At 41.7% G+C, this 17,022-nt stretch overlaps 1 protein-coding gene and 1 pseudogene across 1 annotated transcript in view; both read left to right on the top strand.

The window, feature by feature from the left end:
- Positions 1–17,022, top strand: part of Synpr (synaptoporin) — a 341,624-nt gene that overhangs the window by 13,225 nt on the left and 311,377 nt on the right. The gene's annotated exons all lie outside the window — the stretch shown is intronic.
- On the top strand, positions 12,759–13,396 carry LOC124098204 (protein lin-28 homolog A-like; annotated as a pseudogene).

Genomic DNA, 17,022 nt, shown 5'->3' with positions numbered 1-17,022 from the left:
AAATAGTATGTGTAAAATTTCCCATCTGAGGACTTGGTCAATGTTGGCAGTCCCTGAATCTTGAAAACTAAACATCAGGGACCTGGGACATCTTTCCTATAGGAAAGCCATGTCCAGTGTGCCCTTTTGTAATGTCCATCTGCACTACTCTTGTTTGAGGAAATGAGAAAGGTATATTTTCATGTTTCATTGACTAGAGTTTAGGCAAAAACTTTTGTTGTCAGATGCATAGTTCTGTTTATGAAGCATTTGAAAGAAAAGCATGGTTATTTATGTGATCACAAAAATCACCCAGTGTATGTATTTGTAATTTTTTTTTTTAATGTGCACTATTGGTTAAAAGAAAGAATGTTTGTAAAATTGGTAGTGCCATCAACCCCTAGCTCTTCTGCGGGGGGAAGGCTACATTTATTAGCAACAGTATATAAATTTAAAATGCAAACACTATTTTCTCTTTCTTTCTCTTTCTCTCTTTGCTCCATGCAGATACATAAATATACATGGTTTCTTTTAAAAAAAATCTGCCTTTATTCACTACATTCCAACTTGATTCTAGAAAGAATATCATGTTTGACTGTCAGCTCCATTACTGACAAGATGTGTGACCTTGAACCCCCTTCATCTCTCTGGTTCTTTCATATTTATAAGAGTAGAAATAATGATAATTGCCAGGGAGAGTTACTGTGTTCATTAAATGAAATAACATTTGCAAAGAATGGTGGCACATAAGAAATATTTAAAACATCCTGATTGTTCTTTCCCACCTTTTTTTTGGGGGGGGAGGGGGTACTGGGGATTGAACTCAAGGGGACTCAATCAGTGAGTGGCATCCTCAGCCCTATTTTGTATTTTATTTAGAGACAGGGTCTCACTGAGTTGCTTAGTGCCTTGTGTTTGCTGAGCTGGCTTTGAACTCACGATCCTCCTGCCTCAGCCTCCTGAGCTGATGGGATTACAGGAGTGGGCCACCATGCCTAACTTTCCTCTTCATATTTTTTTTACTTCAAAGTTTGGAAAGAAAAATTGGAAAATCTCAGGCCTTTTCCTCCTATAGATGCTTTCTCACATTTCTGTGTGTGCATACACATGGTGTACACGTGCATTCTTTGTACTATAATCCCGAAGAACGAGTCTACGTAACTGGAATGAATTTGAGTGGGGACAGTAAAATTGGGCAACTACGGTTGGCAAGGAAACAATGATTAGATTGGAGTGTCAACTCCTAGATCATTGGAGCCCCAGGCTTCCTGTGGCTTTTGGCAAGGTGACCATGAATTTGTGAAGCTGTTTTAAGAGAATGACAGCTTCTTTATTTTACAAAAGCACTAAGTGCTCCTCAGCGATAGAAGTACATGATCATGGCTACAAATGAATGAGCACTTGCTGTGTACCAGGCTGCACTATGTCCATAATATCTACTCTGTGCTTTCATTCAGACCTTATGATGACCTTATATGGTACTTGTGCCCAAAGTGACATAACTGGTAAGGGGCCAAGGCAGGATTTCAAGCCAGGTGTGTCCCATCTCCCCGTCTCCCTTGCCTGCCATGCAGCCAAACATACCAAGCGTATTTGCGATTGCATTTGAGAGTAGGTGGCTGTCATTGTTTCAGAAAAGTTATTTAGAACCATTTTATGCATGTATGTTTATTCATTAAAATCACAAAATAAACAAAAATTTGTAAATAAAAATTGTCCACTGCTCTACCAAGAGACAACTAAGCTTAATATTTTGAAAAAGTTTATTTTTAGACATTTTTATGTGCCTGTACCTTTTTTCCCTCCAAAAAAAAAAATGATATAAATCTGCTAGGTCTCTAGTACATAATAAAGTATGGTCTCCCACCACATAAGGACACTTTAGTTGAGGATGGGCTGCAGAGATGGACCGTAATGACGTTGGTCCCATAAGACTATACTGCAAGTGACAATGTAACCACCTTAGTTTTTGTAGGTAAGCCCGTGAGATTTTGCACTGTGACAGCTCATTTATGAAAATGTGTTCCTATCCTTAAGCTATATCCTAAACCAAGTGGCTTCAACTCTCTCACAGTTCTGGGGGCTGAAGTCTGTGACAGGGCACGGTTAATTCCTTCTGAGGGTCATAGGCAGAGTCTATGCCTCTCCCTGGCTTCTGGATCTTGGCATATGGATGGCGTATTGCTCCATCCCTGCCTCCCTTCCTCACAAGGCACTCTGTGGGTGTGTCCAGAATTCCCTATTTATATGACACCTGTTGTATTAATTAGGGACCCATCCAGTCTCACCATGACTTCATCTTAGTTACATCCCTGTGACCTTGTTTCCACATAAGGTCCCATTCTGAGGTACTGGAAGTTACGATTTCAACATGAATCCTCAAGGACAGATGGGGACAATGCCACCCATACTACATGGCTCCTTAGAATGGGTGCTATTTTGTCAACTGCTTTCCTCTCCTCAGTATATTATGAACTGTATTTCCATGTCACTAGAAAAAAAAAAGTATCTTTCTCCGTAATTCCAATGGCTATATATTATTGCACTCTATGCCCATTCTAGAGATTAATTAATCCCTAATTTAGGTAGTTTTAAAAATATATATTATAGTATCTTTTAAGACCTCCAAGAAAGTCCTCCTTAAAGATAAATGGTTCCTGTACTTCTATAATTATTGACTTAGACAATTTCTGGATGTGGAATTGCTTGCTCCAAAAGTTGCACATTTTCAAGGTATTAGAAAAAAATTACCAAGTTGCCTTCCAGTGTGGGAAGGATCAATTAAATGCATTGCCATTTGATTGATAGAAATAAATCTTGAATGAACTTATGCTTCTTTAATTTTGCAATGGCATTGCACATTTTACATGGCAATGATTTATATTGTGATTTTGATTTGGAAGTATGTTAATAAAAAGAATGAATTTATACAACTATAGCCAAGACTGCCAAACTCATGCTTCTGCTCATGTGAATTTTTATATAAGCTGCCTTAAACTTTCTAGGTCAGTGTACTACTCTACCATTGGGAAATTATTTAGGCTATTATCCTCTGACTCAGAGGAAGAGATGAATACTGTCTTTCCTTCTCTGAATCATTATGTAGAGATGATATTTTTTGAATGTCCAAATATTTTATAATGTAGTTTTAAAAAATAAATTTACCATTCTATTTGTATTTTGTCTGAATTATGTATTCATTTTACTTATCGTACTAATATATTATTTTTCTTTCAATGATACTCTTCATGTTTAGTCCCTATTCAATATCTTTCTGAAATCACAGTCCATGCATATATGTGGTTGAGACAGATAAACACAAGTTTATGCCATATCTACTTTGGGGATCTGTCTGAGGCACTTGGAAATTTTATAATTCTTTTGAGGGAAAAGCAGAATGTATGAGTGCTACTGTATCATCCGAGAAATTGTGGGAATCTAGCTTTTGATTGAAGAAGACCCTATCAATAAAAGAGTAAAAAAAAAATAGTGAAATAAATTCAGCCTCTGCCAGATGCCAGGGGCACTACCTCTTTCTTGGATCACATTCCTGACCACACTTGCTATTAGCTGAGATAACATTACCTATGCACTCTGCCTTTGCCTTGCATATGGTTCTTTTGGGCCACCTTGGCCTCTCTGTGAATTGAAAATAACAGTTGTTAACATCTATTATAAATGTAATGTGCTGCAGGCCCTGTACTAAATGTTTTCTATATGCTCTAGTATTTCATTCTAACCAGTCTATTAAAATGTGTCAACCTAAATGACAATCAGAGATTCGCCAAACGATAATGATATGTATTTGGAAATAACAGAACATCACAATGGGAGATGTCTATACCATAGTCAATTGTGAGCGTTTCAAGGAGGTTGAGGTTAGGGAGAGTTTTTAAAGGCAAATGAAGAGAATTATATAAGATATTCTGAAACGATAATCTTGACTACATGTATTAATAACAAAAGTGGTACCAGAGTGAGGTTGAACGGACAGTTACTGGGATCCTGTCCTTACAGAAGTTTTTTTTTTTTTTTTTGTGTGTGTGTGTGTGTGTGTATGTGTGTGTGTGTGTTGTGCTGGTCTTTATGCAAGATTGGTTCTGGCAGAGTCTCTTGTGACAGGTACATAGGCCATTGCACTGTGCATGAGAACCTCTCCTTTGTATCCTTCTGGTTTTATTTATTTATTTTTGTTAGTATTGACACAAGTGACTCCGTTTTCATTCTGACAACTTTCATAAATGGATGCACCAGGATGTTCTTCGTTTTTAGGAAAGGAATCTGAGGCTTCGTAAAATAAGCAAAGGTGTATACAGTTGATAATAGCAGACCTGAGATTTGAGCCCGGGTCTGGAGAGCTTCAAAAAGACACTATGTGTTTAATCAGGCAGTAATAGAGGAAGAAAACTTCTGATCCTGTTCCAGAGATGGGTTTCCAACATAAGGGACCATTATCTGTCAGAACAAAACCAACCACGGTGGTGGTTGGACTGAAAGCACTTAGTGTTCTTCTTTGATGGTGAATGCTGTTGCAGGCAAATAGAATAAAATTCTTAAAGTTCTCTTTGCAGTTCAAAGTCAAGGTACCTATTTTTAAAAGGGTTTTTTTTATGACTATACTTGATAAAAACAAGAAATAAGCAGATAGTTTCAGTTTTATTTGAACTGGTCTTATTGTATTTACATAAAGCAGAACCACTGTTGCATAGGCAAATGATGGATAAAATTTAGAAACAGTAGTGGGATTGCATGCTCCCTGACTTTTCTGTCAATGGTTTTCCTGCTGCTCTTCTGTCCCTGTTTACTCATGAAAATACAAAAATTTATGAACTTGTAAATCTTTTGTTTTATTAATTTTGGGGGGCAGTTTCTTCTCTCATGTTGGCGAGGGTGCTTTTGTAGAACCTGGGTAAGATGCCAAGCCATCTGACCAGTGCACAGAGGGGCGGGAATACTAACTAGGTCGGCAGGGGTTCAGCAAGATGATGCAGAAGGAAACAGGAAGCAGGCAGTCACATGTGGCTGGCAGGTGATAACAGGGTGGCACACCGAACATGAGTTTTCACCTGTAGGGGTCGCTGTTTCCTCCCTGGCCAGTTGTTGGTCAATGGTAACATAGGGCCAATACATCCAGAGAGTTTCACTTCTTTGGGGAGAGCAAAAATAAGACTTTCGATTCTAATATTACCAGATTTTAGTTGTTTTTGTTGTTGTTGGGTAAGAGATTGTTGTTTTGTATTGATTGGGTATGCTAGGAGTCAAACTAGGGCCTTGTGTATGCTAGGCAAGCACTCTGCCACTGAGTTACATCGACAGCCCCTACAAGGTTTTTTATTTTGGGGGGAAAGGGGGTACTGGGGATTGAACTCAGGGACACTCAACCACTGAGCCCCATCCCCAGCCCTATTTTGTATCTTATTTAGAGACAGGGTCTCACTGAATTGCTTAGCACCTCACTAAAGCTGGCTTTAAACTTGACATCCTCCTGCCTCAGCCTCCTGAGCTGCTGGGATTATAGGTATGCACCACTGTGCATGTGTGGCTTTACAAGATTTTAATGTCAGAAATATTTTCCCTGTTTTTAATATCACGAGGCCCATTCTTTGCAAAGCTCAGTGTATTCTGGAGATGGCTGGCAGTCTCCAGCTTGTTCCTGTAGCAGCTCAGCATTCTGGCCCCCCTGAGGCCTCCTCTGTATCCCTCAGACCTGGCCTAGTTCTGACCAGCAGGTTCTCAGGAGCCATTTGTCTGATGGAGGAATGAGAAATTTGGTAATCAGAAATTAACCATAGCTTGGTTTTTGAGATAATTGAGTTAGACATTCGAAAGGTCTCCTTTGCTTTCCTTTCAAATAAATTGCAACTTTTTCTCTTTCAATATCTAGGAAGCCTAAAAAACAACAACAACAAAAAACAGAGGGTTTCTATCTTGAGCCAAAACTTCAATGGGACTGGAGGCAGTAGCTCATATTAGCAAGATAGAGTAATAAGTAATAGTGCTATGAATATCACTTAATATAGGGAAGAAGCGAATTTCTCAACCAATCAATGTAATCTCCAAGAATTAATTCTGTTCTTTAAAAGTGCAGTGTAGGCTGAGCATGGTAGTGCATGCCTGTAGTCCCAGTGACTTGGGAGGCGGAGGCAGGAGGATCACAAGTTCAAAGCCAAGCTCAGCAATTTAGCAAGGCCCTAAGCAATTTAGCAAGAACCTGTCTCAAAATTTAAATAAATAAACGATAAAAAGGGGCTGGGGATGTGGCTCCGTGGTTAAGTGCTCTCGTTTCAATCCCTGGTATCAAAAAATAAATAATAAAAGTAAACAAAATGCAGTGGGTATGATAGTATATGCCTGTAATCCCACTGTCTCTGGAGGCTGAGTCAGGAGGATCACAAGTTCAAAGTCAGCCTCAGCAACGGTGAGGTGCTAAGCAACTCAGTGAGACCTTGTCTCTAAATAAAAATACAAAATAGTTCTGGGGATGAGGCTCAGTAGCTGAGTGCCCCTGAGTTCAATCCTTAGTACTAAAAAAAAAAATGCAGTTTAGTTGTTTGTGGTTTCAAGAATCAACAAATAAATGGATTTTTAAAAAATATTTATTTATTTTTAGTTAGAGGTGGACACAATGTCTTTATTTTACTTTATGTGGTGCTGAGGATCAAACCCAGTGCCTCATACATGCTAGGTGAGCTCTCTACCTCTGAGCCAAAATCCCAGCCCAACAAATAAATGAATTTTAAAGGGGGGGTGACTCTGGACATTTGTCTATACAGTAGGGCCATCCATTAGAACATTCCACAGCAATGGAAGTATCCTGTGTCTTCCCTGTGCACTGCAGTATCACTAGCCACATGTGACCACACTTGAAATGGGGCCAGTGTGACTAAGGAACTGAATCTTTATCTACTTCCAATTAATTTAAATTTTAATAGCTTCTGATTACCACATTGGACAGAGCACGTGTTCAATCCATCCATCAGTGCAACCATCCATCTGGCTTGTGAGAGGAATGTGCTAAACTTCAGCAAGTACCTTAGATTTTGTGGTGAGATAATTGTTCATTGAAAAGGGTTCTTGTCTTTCAAACATTCGCTTTTACATTTGTAGTTTAACACACATCACACGTTGTTGATGGCAGTGAGTTTTTGAAGCCAACTTCTAGAAATTAATTGGGTCCTAGATTTTCCATACTTTAGTTGTTCGTCTTTAGTGTACTTTCTATATTTCCATATGCTTATGGATTTTATACATTTATATAGTCATGCCTTGCTTACCAGCAGGGATATGTTCTGAGAAATGCCACACTCAGTGATTTCATCGTTGCGCTCACAGGTTTCATCCATATTGAAGATTTGCTTCTGCAAGTAATTTTCTTCTACAATCAGCTTATCTAGAGTTTCCAAAAATCCTTCAGCTGCCTTCACATCAGCACGCATAGACTCACCGCTCGCTTTCACATTATGGAATGAATAACAATTTTTGAATCACTTAAACTACCCAGAACTAGAAAAAAAAAAAAAACTTTTTTTGCTTTTGGCTGTGATCATCATGGTTCTAAAAGAGATGTGCTCTGTGTCTTCAATTTAGATGATTCAGAGTTTCTCCATGTTCATGTGGCTTTTCTGGAACTTTTCTTCGTCTCTTTGCCTTCCGGGAAGCAGATCCGTTAAGAGCGTTCACCCCTTCCTTCTTGTCCTTCAAGGTCATGCTATGGTAGAATGGGACATTCCTGATGGGCAAGCAGTAGCCATTGCTGATTCTATAGTCCTCCATTCCTTTAATTCTGTTTCCAGGTCAGTCATTTAATGCGGAGTGTTACTGGCAATATCAACGGTGGATTTCATATGCTCAGGGGCCATGATAAAAAGGACAATGTGAGATTAATCAAGCACAAAGGAAATGATACAATCAAGAGACGCAGTTAACATGAGCCCTGTGAGGCTGCTGTTGGTGTAACATGGTGCACTGTTTTACAGACAGGAGTTTTCAAATAACTAAAGAATATGCTCTAAAACAATGCATAACACCATAAACACATAAACCAGGAGCACAGCCAGTATGACCATCATCAAGCATTAGGTACTTGATTTTATGTGCTATACCTGACCTGGCTAGGAATGCTCTAGGTCTGTTTACATCAACATCACACCAATATATATCAGTAATGAGATTCACCAGGATGTCACTAGGTGATAGGAATGTTTCAGCTCTTTTATAATCTCACGGGACCACCATTGCATATGCAGTCTGTCAATAACTGAAGCATCATTATATAGCACATGACCATAGGTCAATTTAAAATATTGAAATAAAAATATAAAACAAACTAATAACCTTATCTGTTTGCCTCTAATATGCAAGAGGATGGTAATTGTCAGATTTTGCACCAATTTTTAGCACAAGCTAAATTAATTTTTAAAATAGACTCTTTTTTGGGGGGGGGGCGGTTACTGGGAATAGAACCCAGGGGCACTTAACTACTGAGCCACATCCCCAGCCCTATTTTGTATTTTATTTAGAGACAGGGTCTCGGTGAGTTGCTTAGGGCCTCCATAGCCTTAAGTTGCTGAGGCTGGCTTTGAACTTGTGATCCTCCTGCCTCAGGGAGGGATTACAGGGATGCACCACCGTGCTCAGCTATACATTTAAGAGGCAGACTAAAAACTACCAAGATCATGCAATATTATGTGATTCAGAGAATGGAAACAATCTCAACAAGATTTAATTAGCAAAAAATCACGTTGACATATTCTACGATTCACAAGGTAGTTTGAAAATATTTTGGCAATGGCCACATAAATAGTACCATTTGTGTATAGTGCCCATTTAAGAGGAATAAGAGAATGATAAACAGACTAGTGGCATCACAATGAGTTGGCTGTGTGAACAAGACCTGAGCTTGCGCAATTCCATCACGGAATTGATGGTTTAAAAAAAAAATTGGGAGGAAAAGCTGGAATTTTGGAGATGACCAAGTGCCTGGTTATGCATCATTGTGCTCTGGATTCCCCTGTGAGCAAAACCTAAGTCAAAGACATCTGTGGAGAAGTGATCCCAGGGAGCAGGCATGAGAGACCAGAGAAGTGACCTGGGGAAGGAGACGAGACCGATACAAGGGCTCACGATGGAGCTAGTCATCCCTGCAGGAGACTATTGCTCCAACTGGGACCCCCTAAACAACCTTAGGCAACATATTCCAGAATTCTCTGCATTGGGCACAAAAGGCCCACTACAGAGAAATCTTTCTGCCCCTGTTGCCCATTGGCAAAAAGTGGCTTCTGGACATTAACTCTTGTTTTCCTTTGGGTTCCCCAAAAGCCAACTCTGAAATAAAGTTTAAATTAATTTATTTGAGAGGTAATTCCAGGAAGCAGGGTAAGGGAGACAGACAGAGAAAGGATATGGAACAGTGGGGGGTCCAGTCTCTAAAAGGCTAGCACCATGACCAGCTAGAGCTTAATCCCACACGGAGACCCTGGGACCAGTGCAGAGCACATGTTGGGTACGTCATGTTACCTGGCTACCCCTCCCTGACAAAGAACCCTAGAAATATCTTTTTTGTTGTTGTTGTTATTTTGGGGGAAGGTGTCGGGGATGGAACTCAGGGGCATTAACCATGAGTCACATCCCCAGCCCTATTTTGTATTTTATTTAGAGACAGGGTCTCACTGAGTTGCTTAGGGCCTCACTAAGTTGCTGAGGCTGGCTTTGAACTCGCGATCCTCCTGCCTCAGCCTCCTGAGCTGCTGGAATTACAAACATGTGCCACCATGCCCAGCTAAAATACCATTTTTAAGTGGGCATTTCATACCTCTAACAAAACTTATTAAGGAAGAAGAGAGAGAGAGAGAGAATGGATCTGAGGAAGAGAGTTATTTTCTCTGATATTGTCTCTGATACTCCATGGGTAATGAAAGCCATTTAGATGTTGGGAACACTGATCTTGAGGCCATCTTCTGATCAGCAGGATGAGGCACTTCTGTGTTCTGAACATAGCATGACAGATATCTTCAAATAGTTGCTGTATTCTCTACTTTACTTTGCCTGAGCTTGTATATAAAATTATTCTGGGCTGGGCATGGTGGTGTATGACTGTAATCCCAGCAGCTGGGGAAGCTGAGGAGGAGGATCTCTAGTTCAAAGCCAGCCTCAGCAACTCATGTAGGCCCTATGCAACTCAGTGAGATCCTGTCTTGAAATAAAATACAAAAAAGGGCTGGGGATGTGGCTCAGTGGTTAAGCGCCCCTGAATTCAATCCCTGGTACCAAAAAAATAAAAAAATAAATAAAATAAAATTATTCTGACCTTTAACATATCAGCAGTCATTTGATTACAAGGAACAGTAACCCACTCAAACTGGCTTATGGGAAAAAAAAAGAGGATATTTTGGAAGGAGTCACGGTTATCACCAGGCAAAATGTGAAGTAGGTTTCGTGAGGGAGAAGGAGAGGGAAACAGAATCTTGGAGCTAGAAAATCAGGGAGGAGTTCTGAGGCCTCACCCAGCTGGGCCCTTGTTCTGTCCTCTCTGCGTCTCTGTGTCTTTGGTCCATCTCGCTGATTCTTCCTCTGAACGCCCTGCTCTGTCTCTTTGTAGCTAAGGAAGACCATACTTGCCCCAAGCCTGATCCTAACCTCAGAGTTCAAGTGCACAGCCCCAGTTTTCTTGCCCCATATTCTCAAAAGAGGAGAAAGTGGCTGCTCGGCCTCATCTATGGCTTGTTCCAGTTGGGTCCCACAGCCAGATGTGGGGGAGGAAGGGGGCTGATGTAGTGCACGGAGCCCTCCACCCCAGCATGGAGAGTAGAAGACCCTTTATAGAGGGACATTGGATGAGCACTATCTCTACCTTACTGACAAAGATACTTTTAAAGTGTGGGGAAATGCAAAAATTATAAGAAAGCAGGGTCCCAGGTGGTTGGTAATCAAGGATGCATCACAAAAATCCACAGGATTCAACACAAAAATTCATGGTGGTGCACACCTGTCATCCCAGCAGCTTGAGAGGCTGAGGCAGGAGGATCTGAGTTCAAAGCCAGCCTCAGCAACTTAGTGAGACCCTAAGCAACTCAGTGAGACCCTGTCTCTAAATAAAAATATAAAACAGGGCTGGGGATGTGGCTCAGTGGTTGAGTGCCCCTGAGTTCAATCCCTGGTATCCCTCCCCCCCAAAAAAAAGAAAAATTCATAGGAGAGTGAAGGTAGTATTATCACTGTAATTGAGAAACTATCACGAAGGAGGTGTCTCTGTGGGTGACGAAAGTCATTTCCATGTTGGGGACACTAATCTGGAGGCCATCTCCCGAGCAGCAGGATGCGGCAGTTCCATGTTTTGAACATGGCATTGTGGAATTCATTAATCATTAGAGGTGCTTGGCATTCAAATCAGCCGCAGATGATGAGTGTCCCTGATTGCAGCCTCGGGATCTAGTTTTCATTTAGGATGCTCACGGGTGATTCGGATATGTTTTTGATAATGGTTCCACATTTCCTTGCCAGCGTCAGAAGGGCTCTTCACGGAAAAGCTGATGGGGGTAGAGAGATGGGAGGGAGAGAAGGAGAGGACAAGACCCACCTCTAAACCCAGCCTCTGGGTGCCTTGCAAATTATTCCTTGACAACTCACATTTTAAAACATTTTCAAATACTGCTTGTGGTTCTAAGTGTGAATCCTAGAAGGCACATCTCATCTATCTTTCTGTTTGTCTATCATCTGTGTATACTTCCATCATCTTCTTCTAAGGCAACGCCATCATGGAACTATCAACTCAAGTGCTTTGACTAAAAAAATAATAATAAAAAAAATTGTGGCATGGTGTCAAGATTTACCAGCCTGGTGACAACTTTTGTTGTTGTTGTTGAACCCAGGAGCACTTAACCAGTGAGCCACATCCCCAGCCCTTTTTCATATTTTATTTGGAGACAGGGTCTCAACTGAGTTGCTTAGGGCATCGCTAAGTGGCTGAGGCTGGCTTTGAACTTGCGATCCTCCTGCCTCAGCCTCCCCAGCTGCTGGAATTACTGGTGTGCACCACAATGCCCTGCCCAACTTTCAAATATGCATTTAAAATGAAGAAATTGTGGTAGACCCTGACCAATGGGGTCCTGACCAGATCCTGTTACTAGTACATAGTAGTCTCTGTGTCTTCCTTAGAAAACTACCCCTGGAGAAATGGACATGGGCTTCCACCTTGCTGAACTGGTAAGCCCACAGCCAGTACCAGCCTAACACTGGTGTACAAAAGGCCGACTCCCTTGCCTTACGATGGGACTGACTCTGGTACAACTCACACTTCATAGCATCCAGGGGGTCAGGCAAAAGCAAGCCTCTGACTGAAGCCATATAAGCCATATTCTTGCTCAATTGCTTCCCCAGCTGTATCCTGCCCTTGGTCGTGACCTCTGAGCACTCCCCAGTAATTAAAGGCATTAGAATTTCTGTGGAAAGCTCTGCCTCTACAGAACCTGAACAAAGATGGGAATGTTACCATATTTAAAAAATAAGTAGACCCTATTTATCTACAAAGCATATTGGCAAAGGAAAATATAGAGTGTTGGAAATAGTTGTATTAAATGTGATGAAACATTCTTTGGCCAAGAAAATAGAGACCTGAATTTTCCTTTTACCTTTAAGTCATGGAAATAAGTAAATCACTTGCTAAGCCTCAGTTTTGGACAAATGAAGAGACAAATCCTTCCTTCAGCCCTTTGCCTGCGGACTTCTCTGGGGCCAGCAGCCGCCCGACTAGGGGCCCGGGGCCACGGGCTCAGCAGACGACCATGGGCTCGGTGTCCAACCAGCAGTTTGCAGGTGGCTGCACCAAAGCGGCGGAGAAGGCGCCCGAGGAGGCGCCGGCGGACGCGGCCCGGGCAGCAGACTAGCCGCAGTTGCTGCACGGTGCCGGCATCTGTAAGTGGTTCAACGTGCGCATGGGGTTCGGCTTCCTGTCCATGACCGCCCGCGCCGGGGTCGCGCTCGACCCCCCAGTGGACGTCTTTGTGCACCAGAGTAAGCTGCATATGGAGGGCTTCCGGAGCCTGAAGGAGGGCGAGGCAGTGGAGTTTACCTTTAAGAAGTCTGCCAAGGGCCTGGAATCCATCCGTGTTACTGGCCCTGGTGGTGTGTTCTGTATTGGGAGTGAGAGGCGGCCAAAAGGGAAGAACATGCAAAAACGCAGATCCAAAGGAGACAGGTGCTACAACTGTGGTGGGCTAGATCATCATGCCAAGGAATGCAAGCTGCCACCCCAGCCCAAGAAGTGCCACTTCTGCCAAAGCATCAATCATATGGTAGCCTCATGTCCACTGAAGGCCCAGCAGGCACCCAGCTCCCAGGGCAAGCCAGCCTATTTCCGGGAGGAAGAAGAAGAGATCCACAGCCCTGCCCTGCTCCCTGCAGAGGCCCAGAATTGAGCCATAGCGGGTGGGGGCTATTCTTTTGCTATCAGGAGTTCAAGGAGCAGGCATCAATCGGCAGAGTGGAGAAAGTGGGGATAAGGGTGGGTTGGGGGTAGCTGGCAGTGCCAAGTTTCTCAGGCCGGGGTTCCCCTGCATCATCCCATCTTCCCTTTCAGTGGGGGGAAGGGGCTAGGCAAAGGAACTCCAGCCATGCTCTATCGAAATGCAAGTGAGGGCTTTGGGGCAAAGCCACCTTAAAACCTGTGTGCTTTATCTGATTCTTCACCCCAAAACCTCTAGCTTTTGAAAGTGGCCTGGATGATAGGGAGGTTGTTTTCCTTTCAAAGAAGGAAATGTAATAATATTTCCCTTGCCAGGGCATGAAACAGTTAACACAGAAGATCAGATGAATGGACCCAACCCACAAACTACCACATTCTGTGGGAGAATCTCAGGAGCAAAGCAGGGTTTTCACATCTTGTTACCTTCCTCATAATCCAATCTTGGGATATAGTGCTGGAAACTGTCCCAAGTCATGGGTTGTGAGGATAGGCAAAAGGGGTGGTTGGGGAAACAGCTGCAGACCCACTGCTCCTAGCTCACTCCCACTCTTTCTGGGCCAATGTGATTTTATTTATTTGCTCCCTTGGATAACTGCACCTTGGGTCCCACTTTCTCCAGGATGCCAACTGCACTATCTGTGTGCGAATGACGTATCTTGTGCATTTTAACTTTTTTTTTCCCCCTTAATATAAATATTCTGGTTTTGTATTTTTGTATATTTTAATCTAAGGCCCTCATTCCTGCACTGTGTTCTCAGGTACATGAGCAATCTCAGGGATAAGGCGGCAGCAGCTCCAGGTCTGCACAGCAGGAATAATTTTTGTTGTTGTTTTTATCACCATGGAGAGCAACCATTTGGAGTGCACAGCCTATTGAACTACCTCATTTCTGCCAATTAGAGCTCGCTTTTCTGCTATACTGTCCTCTTGAAACCCCCTCCACCTTAAATGTTTCATAGGAGACTAGGTTTTAATTGAGTTGCCCCATGACTTGATCTCCTTGTACTGGAAGACTGGAAATTAGTCTAAACAAAAAAAAAGTGGTGCAGGGAAGTTTGAGAGGTGGGGGCCAGGTTAACAGGTCCAGAGAGGAAGCCAAAGTTAAGTGATGGTTGTCTAATGCTAAGGCATGGAACTTGCTTTATAGACCCATCCTTCACCAGATTAGCCTAGGCCTACCATGTACAACAGGGTGTATATGTGTTTGTGTTTTAAAATTTTTTTAAAAAAGGAGAGTAAGGATGAGTTCAAAGACCAGTACCCTTATCCCACCCTGTGCTGTACTAGGAAGGCTATATGAACAAAGGGCTAAAATCTTTAACCTTCCAAAACTCTTGGCTTCCAGGGAGACCCATAGCAAGGACTCTATGTGGCGCCCAGAGCCAGTGTCCTGCCCTGCTGCAATAATTATGAGTAGTGTCAAGGTAGCTAAAAGAGGAAAGAAAGGGGGTTTCGTTTACATGCTGTGAGATCACCGCAAACCTACCTCACTGTGTTGAAACGGGATAAATGCAATAGAACGCATTGGGTGGTGTGTGTCTGATCCTGGTTTCTTGTCTCCCCCAGATGCTGCCCCCCTCTAGTTATTATATTTGTCTGGGCTTTGTAGGACTTTACTGAGGCTCTGAGTTGGTGATTGCTAGGTGGCCTAGTTTGTGTAAATATAATGTGTTGGTCTTTCTCCATGTTCTTTTGGGGTTTTATTGTTTACAAACTTCTTTTTGTATTGAGAGAAAAATAGCCAAAGCATCTTTGACAGAAGGTTCTGCACCAGGCAAAAGGATCTGAAACATAAGTTTGGGGGGCCCTCTTCTTGAAATGGGGGTCTTAAACCATCTTTTATGTTCCTCTTTCCCTGTTTGCTATTTTGGGTCAGATCTTCTGTCCTAAAAGCCTGACTCTTATCCTACCTTCTTCCTCAAAAGAAAACCTACATACACATTTAATCCTTTGAGTGTCTCTACAACTCTTAAATGACTTATGCAGAATTCCTAAAGAAGCTGGGATTCCCTGCCCCTTGTTCCTAACCTCTGGAGTCAAGACCAGCTCTTGATGCAATTCATGCCAAATACCACACTACTGTTTGCATGGATCAAACCTACTTAATCTGTAATTCTAAAGTAGAGAGAAGCAATTGGGGGCTTTCCATGTACAAAGTGGGGTCAGGAGACCAGGAAAGAAAATATGAATGTATGTTCAAGTCACTCAGGAACTTTTATTCAGGTGCAAGAAACTTGTGTCAAAGTGGCCACAAGATTGTTTAATAGGAGACGGACGAATGTAACTCCATGTTTACTGCTAGAAACCAAAGCTTTGTGTGAAATCTTGAATTTTATGGGGAGGGAGGGAGGGAGGGTGGGAAAGTATGTACCTATCTGTTCTTTCCCTGATCTCTTCCCCTCATTCCTGAAATACAGGAGACTAAGCCCCCTTGGGCTTTGGTGACCCCCACCATTGGGGTGTTATTATGATTTGATTTTGCTGTACCCAGATACTTTCTTCCTTTCCTATTTTCTAATCATTTTATAACACACATTCTGACTCTTCCCTTCCTTCTCCTCTCCCTGGGAAAATCAATGAATAAAGACTTATTGGTACTCAAAAAAAAAAAATCCTTCCTTCATCATCTTTCAATACTTTGATGTTTTGTAGATATAGCTTTTACTTTCAGTAGTATTACTGGGATAAGCTGGAACAATAACTCTGGATAGATAATATTTTAGATGACTTTTAGGTCCTCTAATATCGGAAGGGCTCTCAGCAAGTGTTGTGAATTTTGAGCAGCTATTTTTAATTATTTATACTTAAGTAGATAAACATTTATAACTTAAGAGTTATATACTATAATTTATTGGCTAATTTAAGAGATAGCTGAAGCCACAGGACAATGTAGAAAAGTATCCATTACAAGAATTGATTTTTTTTTTTTTGAGTTTTGTTTTCCTGATAAATTGCCATGGGAGAAGTAGATGAAAAGCATTATTCGCCGTCTGAGTTTGACGCATATGCTACAATTCACTATTTTAAGAAATCTGTTTTGTACTAAATTGTCTGAGTCATTAAAATTTCCTTCAGTACTCCTTCACCAAAGTAAAAGGATTTTCTGTCCTGATTCTATAATATGGATCTTAACCTCTAGGATATGTAAAGATCTCAAAAAACTTAAACCAAAAGAACAAATTACCTAATCACTAAATGGGCTAAGGAACAGGCACCTCACAGAAGAAGCAATACGAATGGTCAACAAACAGGAAAAAATGTTCAGCACCACTAGCAATTAGAGAAATGCAAATTCAAACTACACTGAGATTCCATGTCATGTTGTAGTTCATACAGTTCTTCTGAGGCTGTTGAATACATAGGATTTAATGAAATGAGTTTAATTCTTCTAGAAAATTCTCTGTAGATGACTAGCAGGTGGATGCCTAGGATGCTAATTCTTGTCACATCTTCTGGATTTTATAAGGTTGCTATCTTTCTGCTTCAGCCCAGGAAGAGTTAAGTTCCCATCTGTTGTCTAATGAACTAATTTCACTCTTGCTATTGAATGTTAGCCCCAGCCTCCTGGGATACACGCTGCACGA

The sequence above is a fragment of the Marmota monax genome, unplaced genomic scaffold (assembly GCF_021218885.2).
Source record: "Marmota monax isolate L192 unplaced genomic scaffold, Marmota_monax_Labrador192_F-V1.1 WCK01_AAM20220418_F8-fsc00042, whole genome shotgun sequence".
Lineage (NCBI taxonomy): Eukaryota > Metazoa > Chordata > Mammalia > Rodentia > Sciuridae > Marmota > Marmota monax.
Note: the sequence above shows the minus strand (reverse complement) of the source record. Positions and strands in the feature narration are given on the sequence as shown.